Here is a 14188-nt window from a genome sequence, read left to right on the forward strand (position 1 = left end):
GTTTTTTAACTTCCATAATACCCCACAACTTCGCACATTCTGCAACTCTTGTTTAATCTCACAATTCCTCTCAGCGGGGAACCCTTTTACAAAAAAAAAATCCTCGCCACGCGTCCGAGAAAAATTAAAACAAAAGGTCCAAACACAACCATTTACCACACACCTACAACAAGCAATTAACCCCGTTTCACAAATGCGCTTCCGACAGTGATAAACCACCCTCCTAGTCGGACAGGAAGGCAATTAAAGATGGTCGAAAGATTTACGATCGTTCAGCTTTTCCATCACTCTCCCAAAACACCGATTAATCACAGGAATCAATTTTTCTAAATTGTAGAAATGATGAATCTCCTCTGCGAGCAATAAACGAATCGTTAAAAATAAATTCCTTCAGCCTCGAAGGTCCCCCAGCGAATTAGTTCAGGCCAGGTGTATCTATCCAGCGGGTCCTTGATTCGACTTGCTAATTTCGGCAGGTGATCGTCCCAACCAAGACGAGCAAACATTGACTCTAGCCGCGAGCAAACACTCTGCGATACCGTCCTCTCTTTATAAAGCCTCTGGAAGACTGGTAAAGCGGACGAGGTCCGGAGTCTCATCACACAGGGACTTTCCACAGTGAAATTTCTGTCTTTGGGTGTACAAAGCCAGTTTTTGGGGACAACTTTGGCGAAGGGAACCTGGACAGAAACCTAGAATCGTGGTTTAATTGGATGAGGACTACGTGGGAAGAGAGAAAGTTGCACAGTAGCAATAGGTACCGCTGTAGAGTGTGCCTCGAATTAGTGATACTTTGTGAGATTTGCTGTATTGAATGTTTAAAATAGATATTACAGAATTTCATTTTTGTAGCTTGAAACTTTTTTTAATTTTTTAATTGAGAAGGGGACAGAATTTTTGAAAAATATCTCAAGGATTGGCCACCACAAAGTATTTTTCATATTAATATTATGCAGGTATTAGTCAATAATTATTTGAGATATTTTCAGGCGTACCTAATTACTATCATTATTTCCCAAATACCTTGAACCTCAAAAATACAAAACAAGGAACAATCTATCGAAAAATACCAAGAAAGTCCAGAGTTATGAAGGCTCCTCTCATCCACAGCATAAAACTGTCACTCCTAATTTTCCCAATCATCGTGTAACAGAGTAACAGCGATGTCCCTCACCATCGTCAGGGCGACGAATGGAACCGAAGCCCCGCGGAAAATGGAAAGGGATGACTCAGTCGAAGGCGATGGAAGGCGAGAAGAAAAGACGTGTCCCGTGAACTTAAGGTCAAAGAAAAATTCCATTTGTTCTCTCGCAGGGCGAGTGGTGCTCGTGCTTCGACGCGAGAATCCCCGCCGCCACTTTCCTCGTAAAACGGTAAACGCGCGAGGCGGGAGAGAAAGGAAGAGGGAACTTTCCTCAGTTTCCCGGGCCAACACGGAAATTCCTTTCCACCTTTTTTAGAGCACCTTCCACGGTAACTCTGTTTGTTTCTGTCGGGATAAAGCCGCGGCCCAGATAGGAAGTCCCTTAACGAGACTAGACCGCTGAACAAGGAGAAATCTCGGCCCCTGGAAACGTTTTGCCGCAGCTGGTTCCGCTGCTGAATGTAAGGAGAATAGAAAGGCCGATGGAGTGCTCCTGGGTCTAATTTATTGTGGGCTGATATCGTTTACATGAGTGGCTTTTTCTTTGGACTCATACAGAACCCTACTTTCTTTCATCTGAAAGGTTACTGTGTTTACGAGCTATGGGGAAATTGTTACTCGTATTTCTACTGCTTCTTTCTGTTATCCTTTTTAGATTATTTTAGAATTAGAGGTAGAGGTACAATTGCTGGTGATATGGGTCCTCGATGATTTTTAAATATGTTATAAATGAACAACTTTTTTTTTGACGAAATTGGCGATCGAACTTAGTTTCACTTAGTAAAATTTAGTATAAAATGTGATATAATTTCGGTGACAGTAATGTGTTTACACTCTTATAGGATGAATTCGTTCTATGCTAACCATTCAAGCAACAGAAATTGAAACTGTGTCACTATTGCAACAAATTAGTAACATTTGTTACTAAACACTATTATAATATAGAGTTACCATGATTCTGGTAAATCCTCTTTTCTACTTTCAACCTCACGAGACCCCCTAAAAATGTAACAATATTCCACCAAAGCCCCCTGCCAATAAACAATCCTTCTCAAAGCCCTAATCCCAGCGCAGAAAATCGAAGGCAAGGGAGTCTGACACATATTGCAGGGCAGCCAGAACGCGTCGCGTGAAACGAGAGCAGGAATGGAACGAGGGTGAAAAATTGGAATTTTTTTCCCGCGCGCGCGAGGGACTCCTGGAAGCGTTTCTCTCTAAAGAAGCCTCCGCTCTCTCGCGAGGCAAAGGGATCGAGGGCACGAGACGTCGAGGGAAACACGGTCATGGGATTGCGAGATCTCCTGGTGCTCGAGTTACAAACGCTTTGTCCCGGCGTTAAATCCAAGCGGTTAGTGTCGTGTTATGGAACACCGTCGTAGCCAATTGTGATCTCCGCGCGCGCGTGCACACGCCGCAGCTGCGACGCCGCCTTTTACTTTCCACTGTCTGGCCAAAGAGGCCCTCCGCGCCTGATACGGAGCGGGCTTGTTCTCCCTTACCGCCACGCTCGTTTGCCCACCTGCGAGACGCGCGAAACCACTCTCTCCGCGGCGCGAACACGCGCCGCTCGCAAACAATGCGGGGATCCATTAAGGTGGTTGTTAAGGCTGCGAGGAAAGGGGCTTCTGGCGGTAGTTGACGGCTAACTGCTACTGGTTCTTTGGGAGAAACTGGAGACACGGTGTGAGGCGAGTGGTAGGGGAAGGGAAGGATTTTTTGGCGTTTATGTGTGGATTGTAGAATTTTATTTAAATGGGTATAGTAATTGTGAGTACTGATTTTGATGGGCTTGGATTGGAACTTATTCTAGTGTGATTTTCTCTTGCCTGGCCTGAGATTTATTCTACTGGTTTCTCTGTGTCTGACCTGAGACTTGTTCTACTGATTTCTCTATCTTAGTCGCAAGTAAGACCTATTTTACTAGTTTCTTGGTGTCTGACTCGAGACCTATTCTACTGATTTCTCTGTTTCTGATTTGAGGCATATTTTACTGATTTGTCTGTGTCTGGCTCGAGACTTATTCGACTGATTTCTTTGTTTCTGACTTGAGGTCCATTTTACTGATTTGCTTGTGTCTGACTCGAGACCTATTCTACTGATTTTACTGTGTCTGACTTGAGTCCCATTTTACTGATGGGTCTTAACGTACATCTGAGTAACAAACAATCAGTTTTAAAATACATATTAATAATATATCAATTCATTGAAACTGCTCCTCAGGTTTCTCACAAAAACTGCTATTTTCTATTCTTAGTATAGCTCCAAAAGCAGTATCTTAAAAAGTAAGTGAAGCTGAGGAACAAGCACTTCCTTGAATGTGCGACACCCCGTAAAAGTAGCGCTGATTTGTGTAGGGTGCTTGCAGTATGCACACGTCCTAGAAAGCACGAACAAGGGGGTTGTTACGAGCTTGAGTAACTTCCTACATCTGCACAGTGCAAGCACTTTACACTTTGGACGACATAGCAGAGGACGAACTAACACTTCGAAGATGCAGTTGTTTCGCTTCAAGGTATGAAATTTTGTCTTAATTGTCACAGGAGAATTAAATTCCGCGAATTCTGTGTATTTCCATTTATAACGCAAGACAATTTTATGAGAGAGTTAAAACAGTTAAACTAATTGTCACGAGAGACAGTCTATTCGTTCTAAATTTTCATTTCGAAAATGCATTCCCCCTCGGATCAACGCGATTTCCCTAAATAAATCCATCCACAGATTAAACTGTATTGCCTCATATGAATATCTAACAGAGATGCAAATTTATATTTTTATAATTAATTTATGTTTGCAGAACTGATTGAAAGTCACTCATGAAATTATTCAAGATTTGCTAACCCAATATTGTTATAAATTAAATTCATCAAATTTTATCATACTTTAATAACTACCACGCTCAATTTTTCAATAAAATCTCAGCGACCCATCTCTCCCAAATTCATCGTTGAGTAAACAGGTTACGTAAGTCCTTCCACTTTGCATGTTCAGCCTTCGTGAATATCGTTCAGCGAGAACCGTGCCGACATTTTTATTACGCGAAATATGTAAAACTGTCACGTCTCGTCTGGGTCGAACTATCCCTCGAACGCCGATATCCCATAACGTCACTTTCGTCCATTAAAAAGAACGAACCTATCGATTCTCGATAACGTATTCCCCGTCCAGGTAATTTGTTATTCATATCCACCGCGAGATGAGAAGCTGCCTTCTCCCTGGAGTGCTCGTAATTTAATACATCGTTCGCCTGTGAAAAAAGGAGTAGCTAAAATGCACCGATGCAACCAACGGGACACGGAAGTTAAGCTTCGGCTCTTCGAGCATGCACCCTCGTAAACCACCCGTGAACCTCATTCAATTACGACGTAACATTTTGTCATCTGTCAAAGAGTGCGTGAGAGGACAATGAGACTTGAAAAAGGAAGATAATAAATGATGAAAATTGAAGACGAGGAAATTTGAGAATGGAGGAAAAAAGTTAGAAATAATGAGACCTGAAGATATGAAAATTTAATAAAGTTTCCATTGATAGTCAACAGAATGGGTTAATTATAATGGCTGAAGAAGAGGAATTTAAATGTGCTATTCTGCAGAAGCCTTGGAGCAACAAATCTGAATAATTGTATTTGAAGACTGTCTGAAGAGGAAGAGGTAAATTTTTTAATGAGTGCTTGAATGCTCTTGAATTTTGAGAGACATGTCAGTCACGTAATTCTGAATTTTAATTTCATTAAAGGTTAGTAGAATATAAGTATGAACGAAGGGTAGTGTGAATGGCAAGAAAAGTGAATGGATGGTATTATTAATGACATTATTCATAGTTGATATTTTTAGGAGATATCACTGATTCCAGATATTTATAACAAAAACTATCATGGAAATGAGCTATGTTTAAAATTTGTTATCAATAAGTTAGCGTTTAGAGTCACAAAATTTCAATAGTACTTGAAGTAGTTTATACAATAGTGTCTTATTCGTATAATTCTACGAAAATGTTGGGTTGAAATTTAATAAATTTCCTTCACTTATAAGGTAACTTAATTAAATTCTTATTATTTCAATAAAATGAAGAAAAAGCAATAAGATCCTGCAAAAAAACTTAATTAAAAAAAAAAACTTGGTTTAGTCTGGATCTGAGGTCCAGAATTTACATCAAATTTCAAGAAATAAATAAAGATTTCTTAATTTCAAAAAAATTCCTCTATTTTCCAATTTAAGTCATGCAGGGCTAGATTTTTTAAGCTTTAAGTTCCACATAAAATTTGATATCTCTAAGATTTCGACTTTAATATTCTTCAAGAACTTCTCAACCCTAACTAGCTTCTGGCTATCCTCCAACACCCAACAAACAAGACACCAAAAAACCCGAAATTCCCACAAACGCTTGTCAGCATCTAGCTGCACAGCTTCCTTCCTTTTTTCCCCCAAAAAGTTTCCTTGTACCGCCGTTTTCCCACGTCGATTACCAAAGGTTTGCTGTGAACCGCTAAACGCAACGCGAGAGGAACGCTGTATTCAGGTAGCTTCCTGCTCTCGGTGCAGCAGGGATGCATTAATTATTCATTCCGCGTTTCGTAAATACCGCGGCAACGTTAGCCGACGGGCCACGTGTAATGTAAAAAAGGAGAAAAGGGAAAAATGACCAGCTAGCTGCGGTTTTCACGGTTTCCAACAGCGGCGGGGCAAGGGGAAATTGCGAGAGGACGCGACGCGACTGGCGGAGGTTCGTCGTGTTGCTTCGCGTCGCGATGCGAACCGAGCTCGTTCAGAATTACGCAACATGAATATTTAAACGCGACAGACATCTATCGCGTCTCGTCATCTGGGACGCTACTGGCTCCTTTGTCGTTATTTTGTCGCGAGCAGCGTCGACACGAGGCTCTAGACGAGGAAGTTGCGCGAGGCGAATGTTTCTTATGATCGATAAGTGGAGAATGAACAGAGTGCAGGCGGTGGGAATACTAAGGGCTGATTTCAGAGAAAGTGGGGCTCTGGAGGGAGTGGCTTTTTCGCTGTTGCCTTGGAACGCCATGGAAACAGTGCTTCCATGACTGGTTCTTTTTTAGCTATTGAACATTTTCAGGAAAGAGAGGAAACTGTCGTTGACAACGATCAAAATTATATAATAGATGAAGAACTAAAAACTTGACTTTACAACCAAAATTTATTTTAGATGTCAAAATAATTGATTACTTATGGGTACACTAAATACCATGGAGGTTGAGAAGAAATAACTAGAAGACCTAAAAATGAAATAAATTAAGCAGAGAAAGAAATTTAAGGAATCAAAGAAAGTTATCCTTCTAAAAGCTTAAGACCACTGTGCACTTTAAGAGGAATTTCTCTCAAATATCAAACGTTCACTCCTCCAATTATTACACACTCCCTCCCAATCACGAAGAAGCCTCTTCAAACCAATGGCACCCCAAAAATTCACACCACAACCCCCTCCACCAGCCCAAAAATTCCCACGAGTCAAAGAAACCACCGAAGCGAGCGAACTCTCACGAAGGAATCCTCTCCACTTAACACCTTCCCACTTCCTGCAACACACCCAAACCCAAGCACACCTTTCAGGAATTTACCTCCATGTACAAAACCCTCCCTCTGGCGTTTGCATCGATCACATCGACTCGAAAGCAGTCCAACACAAGAACACCTCTCCTCCTCGTTTCAGACAGAGCAAGACAGAGCAGGAAAGCGCTGTTCCAAGCAACGAGGGATAATTGAGGGGAACAATGGCTGGTGGGGCAGCGCGATTTTATCGCGAAATATTTAATGCACTGGAAAATGTTTCGGCGACGGAGGTCCAAGCCCTGGCTGGATGAATCCATTCGCTCCGCTGCAATCACGCCACGTCGCTGCATAGTAATTGCAGCGACGGGGGTGGAGGGTGGCTGTTTAATCGAGGGCGCTGCCGCGGGACAAAGGCGGCGCGCGAGGCGGCGAGCAAAACAACGCGGAATTATCCGACAGTGTTTTTCCACGCGGCGAAGACTTACAAGGGATGAACTCGAGGGAGCCAGTCGATGATGAGCCAAAGGGGTGGCGACGGGGTGGACGCACGCGGCAGAAGCCTCACAAATTAATTGAGAAAGCGAGACGACTCGAGAGACGCCGTCACGGAAACAACCCTTCAATCTAAATTCAATTATTTTCCCCCTTCAGCCAGCTACCCCCTCGCGCTGAGTATCGCCCACTCGAAAATCCTATGCAACGAGGAAAGGATCCACCGCCCCAGTCCACGTGCATTAAGGGAACGATAGTCGCGAGGTCGTTGACGACTGTTACGTCGCATTCGAGACCTGGAACGATTTTCATCGCTAACGACGTGGAAGAGAGATGAGGAACTCGAGGCAGCTTTGTGGGGGGTTGTGTTAGTTTTGGAGAGTGTTTTGGGTGATGGGCTTTAAGAGGTGGATTGGAATACTTGTTGCGCGGGAGGATAGAGATTCCTTGGAATGAAGTGAGAAGGAGGGTCTAATCATCATATAACACAATGAATTTTTATTTTTTTGGGGGGTTCTGAAATTGGTATACTGAATGGTATTTTGTACTACTTGGTGAACAGTAATTAATAATAATCCGTAATATTCGACAACTCTGAATAACAACTCTAGATTTGGGTGTACCTATTTCTATGCAAAAGCATTTCTCTGCAAGTTAGGATGATTTGAAACAGAAGCATGCTTCATATTCGACACTCTAACCAATTGGAAAGTCTGTATTGAATTGTTGCTATCACACTCCAGTAACTGGTTTAGGAGACGATCTATTGCATGTGAAATTTGAAAAAAATATGGGAAACTACGAATTCAAATGGAATCTGGACGAGCTCCCTTTTGCGAGCTCACGCTTCAAAAAATCGAGTAAAAGCTGGTCGAACCTGATGGCGGTGCAACCTGTTGCAATTCTCGAACTTCCGTGTGGTCTGAATTACAATTTCCATCACGCCCAGCGTGTTAAAATTATAACTTCCCAGAGATTGCTGGCTGTCACATTATTCCTACGCTTTTATTAAACTGTATGAATGAGTTTTCAAATTATAAAACTCTGGCAAAATATGAAACTAATAATTTACATGAAATAGCAATCATTGCTCGACACTTCAAACGTTAAAGAAATTTAAACCTATATACTTGCAAAAAATATTTATCATTAAACACTAGATACCTCTCATTTAACTCTCCAAAAAATGAAAATTTTTAATTAATTTCGCTCAAAAGCTAAAAAACTGTAATTAACGTGTCAAGCATATATTAAACATTTCTTTAAAACAATATAACTTTCGAACTCAAATTCAGACAAAGTTCCAGTACACGTACTAAAACAGTGTTTCAACACACACAGTTAATCAAAAAAATCTTAAAACCCATCCCCAAATACTGGCCATTCCTCCACATTACGTATTCCTTGCCCAATTTGTCAGCTGCTACCCCCTACACACGTGAAACGCCTTTCAACAACCGATCTGGACCTGTTATCAAATAAATCTACCAATGCAACGACCGAATAACCGTGGAACGAACGCGGAACTGCTCCCACGAGCTTCGTCATCCTCGTTGGCAAAAATTTGCGTCGGCACAAACGCGGCTCGTTAGCGTCGCGTTCCACTGCAGCCGTCGCCACTTCGAACACGTGTTCCGTTCGAGCATAAATATACATGGATATGGTAAACACGGAACATGTGACGTTCTAATTCACCCACCTCCCCGTTTGTATATTGCGTCGTGTTTAGAAGTTGCCCGCGTGCACGTGAGACCTCGTGGATCGAGTGGAGCCGAGGAACTTTTTTAATCAGTAGGAAAACACGTGAATTTACGGTTGCCCTTATTCCAGCCACCATTCTCGCGAGACAGTGGCCCAGGCAGGAACAACCATGGCCTGGAACTGACTCTAGATTGAAGTAACGTCGGATTGCGGAACCGTCGATCACAGGAAATTGTTCTCAGGCTCGCACGAAGCGGCCACCTGTTTCCATCCAGCCGCTTAGGGACCCATCGTCATTCACTGAAGAGGTGGAAAACCTTCATCCTCTTTGCTGTGTTACTTTGGTCTTTGTACTGGTTTCTTGAACAGTTTCTTTGATGAAAAATCTGGGAGATGTACTAAGAGATGTCTAGTATCTGTGTTTCGAATTCTCAATGCTATGCATAGCAATTTTCAGAAAATTTGAAAATTTAAATATTTGAAAATTTGAATATTTGAAATTTTGAATATTTGAAAATTTGAATATTTGAATATTTGAAAGTTTGAAAATTTGAAAATTTGAAAATTTGAATATTTGAATATTTGAATATTTGAAAATTTGAATATTTGAAAATTTGAAAATTTAAGTACTTGAAAATTTGAATATATGAAAGTAGAAAATTGAAATAATGTGGAGGTGAAATAATATAGACTTGAAATAACGTAGAGTTGAAACAATATGGAGTCATAATTTGGCCCTTAAAGTCCTCAGATATATCCCCCAAACTACCCCATAACATCTTATTCGAAAATTGATTTTACGTAACTATCTCCTCAATTGAATTATACCTTCCAACTGTTTATATAATCGCCACGAGCCATGCTTTACAGATACGTAATTTTCACTCTATTTGGTATTACAAAGTCAGCGGGGGGCGCACGAACCCCCTGCAAGGTGCAATCTAGCTCGTTTAATGACTTAATTCACTCCCCATGAAAATTATAACAGAGAAGCAAATCGACAAATGTGTGCAGCGCTTATCCACTTTCAGAGGCTGTAACATTTTCACCGGTTCGATGCTGTAATTAGAGATAATTGCGTGCCCTTCGCTTGACGTGGATGAACATTAAATTCGTTCGATCGTTAACTACCAAACACGCTCAGCTTTCGAGATTATTACACCGAGGGGAATATAATTTTCATTCTTTCGCTTTTGACCTCGTCGCCTGACAATGTTCGCCGGTTTCCAGCAATTAATTCTACAAAGAGGAAAACTGGAATTACACTGGCTCGGGGTGGGAAAACTGCTTTGTAACTGTTTTCAACGTGTTTACAGAATGAAGATGAATAGCGGACGCGGCTTCGCCAGCGAAAAACAAAAATGAAATTCCTGCGGGTTCCGTGCCAACCCAATTTCAGATTTTGTACTTTATTTAATCCAGGTGCAGATTAAATACGACTTCCTGTAATATTGCAGTCAGTCGGTGCTAGAACAGTCCGCGGACGGTAGAAAATTTTATAAAAGTAGAAAAAAGCATATTTTAAACCTAGGTTTGCGGGAAGCGTACTTTAAATATTAAGAACTTTGAGGCTACCTCCTAAAGTACAGTAATTAATTTATTCAGGAGTAGTGGAGGAAATTCTGATTTTAGAAATGCAAAAATAAAAAAAAACAGAGAATTCAATTTAAATTTTAATTTAAAATTAATTTTAAAAACACGATGACCAGCTGCAGGGAAAAAATGGTTTGCAAGAAACTCAACTGTTCCATCGAGCTTATAATCAAGACACCACTCTACTGCAGAAAAAGGGAAGTACTGAAAATACCTACTCAAGCAATACACACATTAATCTCTAAGAACAATAGGACAATTGTAACACAACATAAGCTATTTCAATGCTGAAAGATAACAGGTTCCAACACAGATATCCGATTAAATTAATATCCACAGGATCTTCGTTAAGGTTTCATTTCCGCTTAAAACCGCTGACACCAAGGCGCCCCTAAACTGCGTGCAAACTATCGACAACTATTACTTAACGCTCATAGCCCTAATCCCATTCCCACATTAATAATTAAATCGATCCGTTCGAGTGCTCTCGAGTGGCGCGACAAAAAGGTGGATATAAAGCCTTGAGTGCATTTCTCTGTCCAGGACGACAGGCCAGTGCAACCCTAGCGATCGGGGTGTCTCCTGGGAAAAAGGTGGCCAGAGAGATTCGACGAAATTCCACGAGGCAACTCTGGTGATCCATCAAAATCAACCCCCTTGGCGGCCCACCCACTCGCCCTGCGTCCTCCCCCAGCCTTTGTCTATTGCTCTGTGTCGCAAGATGACAGGGTGCCACGCCGAGGACAGGAATTAAGCCCTATTCAGAAGAAACGACCCCGTGTCTGAATTACGATCCATTCAGCGACCGACTGGCAGCTTTTGATCGCGGGCCTTCGCTGGCTATTAATTGTAATAAGCCGCTCTTCGACTTTTCCTTCGAGCCTCACCCTCTCTCGCCAACCCCTTTTCTCCGCCAGGCCCTTGCTCCTCGGCAAATATTTGTAGACGAGTCCAAATAAATCATCCTTTTCACGGGACGCGAGTATTTGGTTTTAAAACTGGCCTCGGGTGGATCCGTGCCCGTCCTCGAGGGTGGACTGTCTCCCCTCGACTCCTTGGACGACGCTGAAGACATCCGTGGAAGACGTTTAGCGGGAGTGAGGGAGCGACAAGTGTTCGGCAAGCACGAAAATTTGGGAAAGCTGGAGGGTATTTGAGGAGACTGAGTTGGGGGTGTAATTCTTTCTTTGGATGTTGCGATTTCGGATTGCCTGGGTTTGAGGATTTTTAGATGAAATAATTTTCCTTTTTAGGAAGGTTTCATAGTATTCGGAAAATGTTGAATATTTTAATATTAATAATTTTGATTATTTCAGCGTTTGAAATGTTGAATATTTAAATCTTTTTACGTCTGAGGTCTTCATGTTTAAAAATTGAAAAATTTAGATGTTGAAGGTTGACTGTTTTTGTGGGTGATTATATTTCTTTGGGGTGATTATATCTACTCCTCTAGGGTGATTATACCTTCTTCTCTGGGATAACTATATTTCTTTCAGGTGACTATGTCAGCTCCTCTGGACTGACTATATCCCACTAAGGTCACTACACTTCTCTGGTGTGACTATTACTTCTCTGGGGTGACTATTACTCCTCTAGGGTGATTATACCTATTACTCTGGAGTGACTATATCCTCATAAAGTGATCATACTCCTCTGGGATGACTATAATTCTTCTGGTGTGACTATATCCCTCTACAGTGACTATATCCCTCTACAGTGACTATAGTCCTCTGAGATAACTATTACTCCTCTGGGATGACTAGAGGTGAATGCCCTACTACTCCCTCTGAGGTGAATGAACCTCCTACTCCTTTAAGCTGACTATACCTTCTCCTCTGCGTTGTCTATATCCCTTTAAGATAACTATACTCCTCTAGAATGACAATACTCCTCTGTGCTGACAATATTCCTCTAACTAAATATTCCAAAGATCGTTTCACAGGTAATTTCAGACCCTCCTATCAACTCAACACTTCATCACCACACTATCAAGTCTGGGCACGAACATTTTCGCTATAATTTTATTCGCCATACTTGTTGCACGCGAACCCGCCCCGAGTTCACTGAAATTAACCGACAAACGCGATTCCGCGTTATTTCACGAAAGAATACGCTTACGAATGCCCCGCTGAGCGGGCTTAATCATCGACAAGCTGCTCTCGCGCAGTGGGTTCTCGATAATTGCGAAACTCGCTGGACCGTCCGCGTCGGCGTTAATTTATTAATCGCATCGACGGGCGGCGGCGAATCGCGAGCTGCGTGGGCGACGCGTATGAATACAAGTTGCGGTTTCATCTACGCCGATATTAAACGAAATTACCAGAGAGGGAGGTGAACTGCGCGAACGAAAATACGATTCAAATTCCATCTCGCCGTTTCGCCCGATCGATAATCAAATTTTTTCCGAGTCCAATGGACTGTGTGAGATTTTAATAAAATTACGCGAAGCCGTATTATTGGCGAAAGCTTCCCTTTTGAGTCAAAGGGTGGAGAATAGAAAAGATCGGTTATATTTTTTACATAGCCCTGCATTTATAATTGATTGATATTCTTACGTGCTATTGTGACGAATAATGCTTTCTGAATTTCTCGAGGAAGGGTTTCCATTACTGTGACTCTTGAAGATCCATTTTGGTTTAAAAGAAGGATTGTGTGTGGATATATTGAAGAACATTTTTATCAGGATATTGATATGGAGGAATATTGAATTCCTGGGTATGGGTTCTTGATAACAGGTTGAGATCTCGAACGCAGGAATATGGAAAATTAAATTTAACCAGAGACGTCCTAGCTGTGGATTCTTTTTGTCTTCGATATTACATTTATTTGTGATAGATTGCGCAAAATATTAAATGGATTGTTCTATTGAAAATTATTGATAGAAATAAGAGATGTGTCAGACGTATGGAAGAGAGTCACAGAAATCATAAACAATATAAGTATGGAAAATTAATATACAAATAAATTGACTTTGGAACAATCCTAAAATGTCTGAACTATCAGAGGTACAAAATCAACCCTAAGAAAATGAATAAATAGCCAAGATATCTGATTCCTACCTTAACAACTTTCAAATAGGTATCTACTTTTTTCATCCAAAAGAAATTAATGGAAGAGAGCACAAATTATTTGACAAGAAGTGCAAAAACTTGTTAAAGGGTTTGTGGACATTTCTTCACCCTCCTAGCACATCGATATCCATGTCAGACTAAACAGTTTTGACGCGCCGTCATGTCATGAAACCACTTAGGAATCAAATAGCTAAAGCCCCAACTATCGAAGACCATTAGCTCCGTCTCAAGAACGAAATTAATCACCCTGAAAGTAAAAACGTCCCCAAAGAAATCACTCCAACAGGAAAAAGTATCAAGAGGAACGCGTTTCCGCTGGTCCCAGCAGCAGGTCGATTTACTATCGCCAAGTATGTATATCGTTGTCAGCTCGCGTTTCACGTGTCGTTAGACATGCCCTGCTTTCGAAGTAAGGCTCGCATCATCTGAGTGTCCCCTTTCGCTAGCTCCTCGACTAATCGAACCGACCAGCGGCTCGATATCGCTAGGAAGAGCGGAGCATAGTTGGCAGAGATATCGGGAAAGATGTCTGGCCAATTGGAGTGCATATAATGCAAAACTGTGCACTGGAATGGCGATGCTAAGGGAAAGGAAAGTATGTATGTCTTATCGATGTTAAATTTGTCCATTTTTTTTCTTCAAAATCACAGAGAATGTCCAAACCAAATTTTAG

The 14188-nt window shown here is 41.5% G+C and overlaps 1 protein-coding gene across 5 annotated transcripts in view; it reads right to left on the reverse strand.

Moving 5' to 3' along the window:
- The window catches only part of Fas2 (neural cell adhesion molecule fasciclin 2), a 124037-nt gene that overhangs the window by 87897 nt on the left and 21952 nt on the right, over positions 1-14188 (reverse strand). The window lies entirely within an intron of this gene.

This window comes from Calliopsis andreniformis, unplaced genomic scaffold, assembly GCF_051401765.1.
Source record: "Calliopsis andreniformis isolate RMS-2024a unplaced genomic scaffold, iyCalAndr_principal scaffold0022, whole genome shotgun sequence".
Taxonomy (NCBI): Eukaryota; Metazoa; Arthropoda; class Insecta; order Hymenoptera; family Andrenidae; genus Calliopsis; species Calliopsis andreniformis.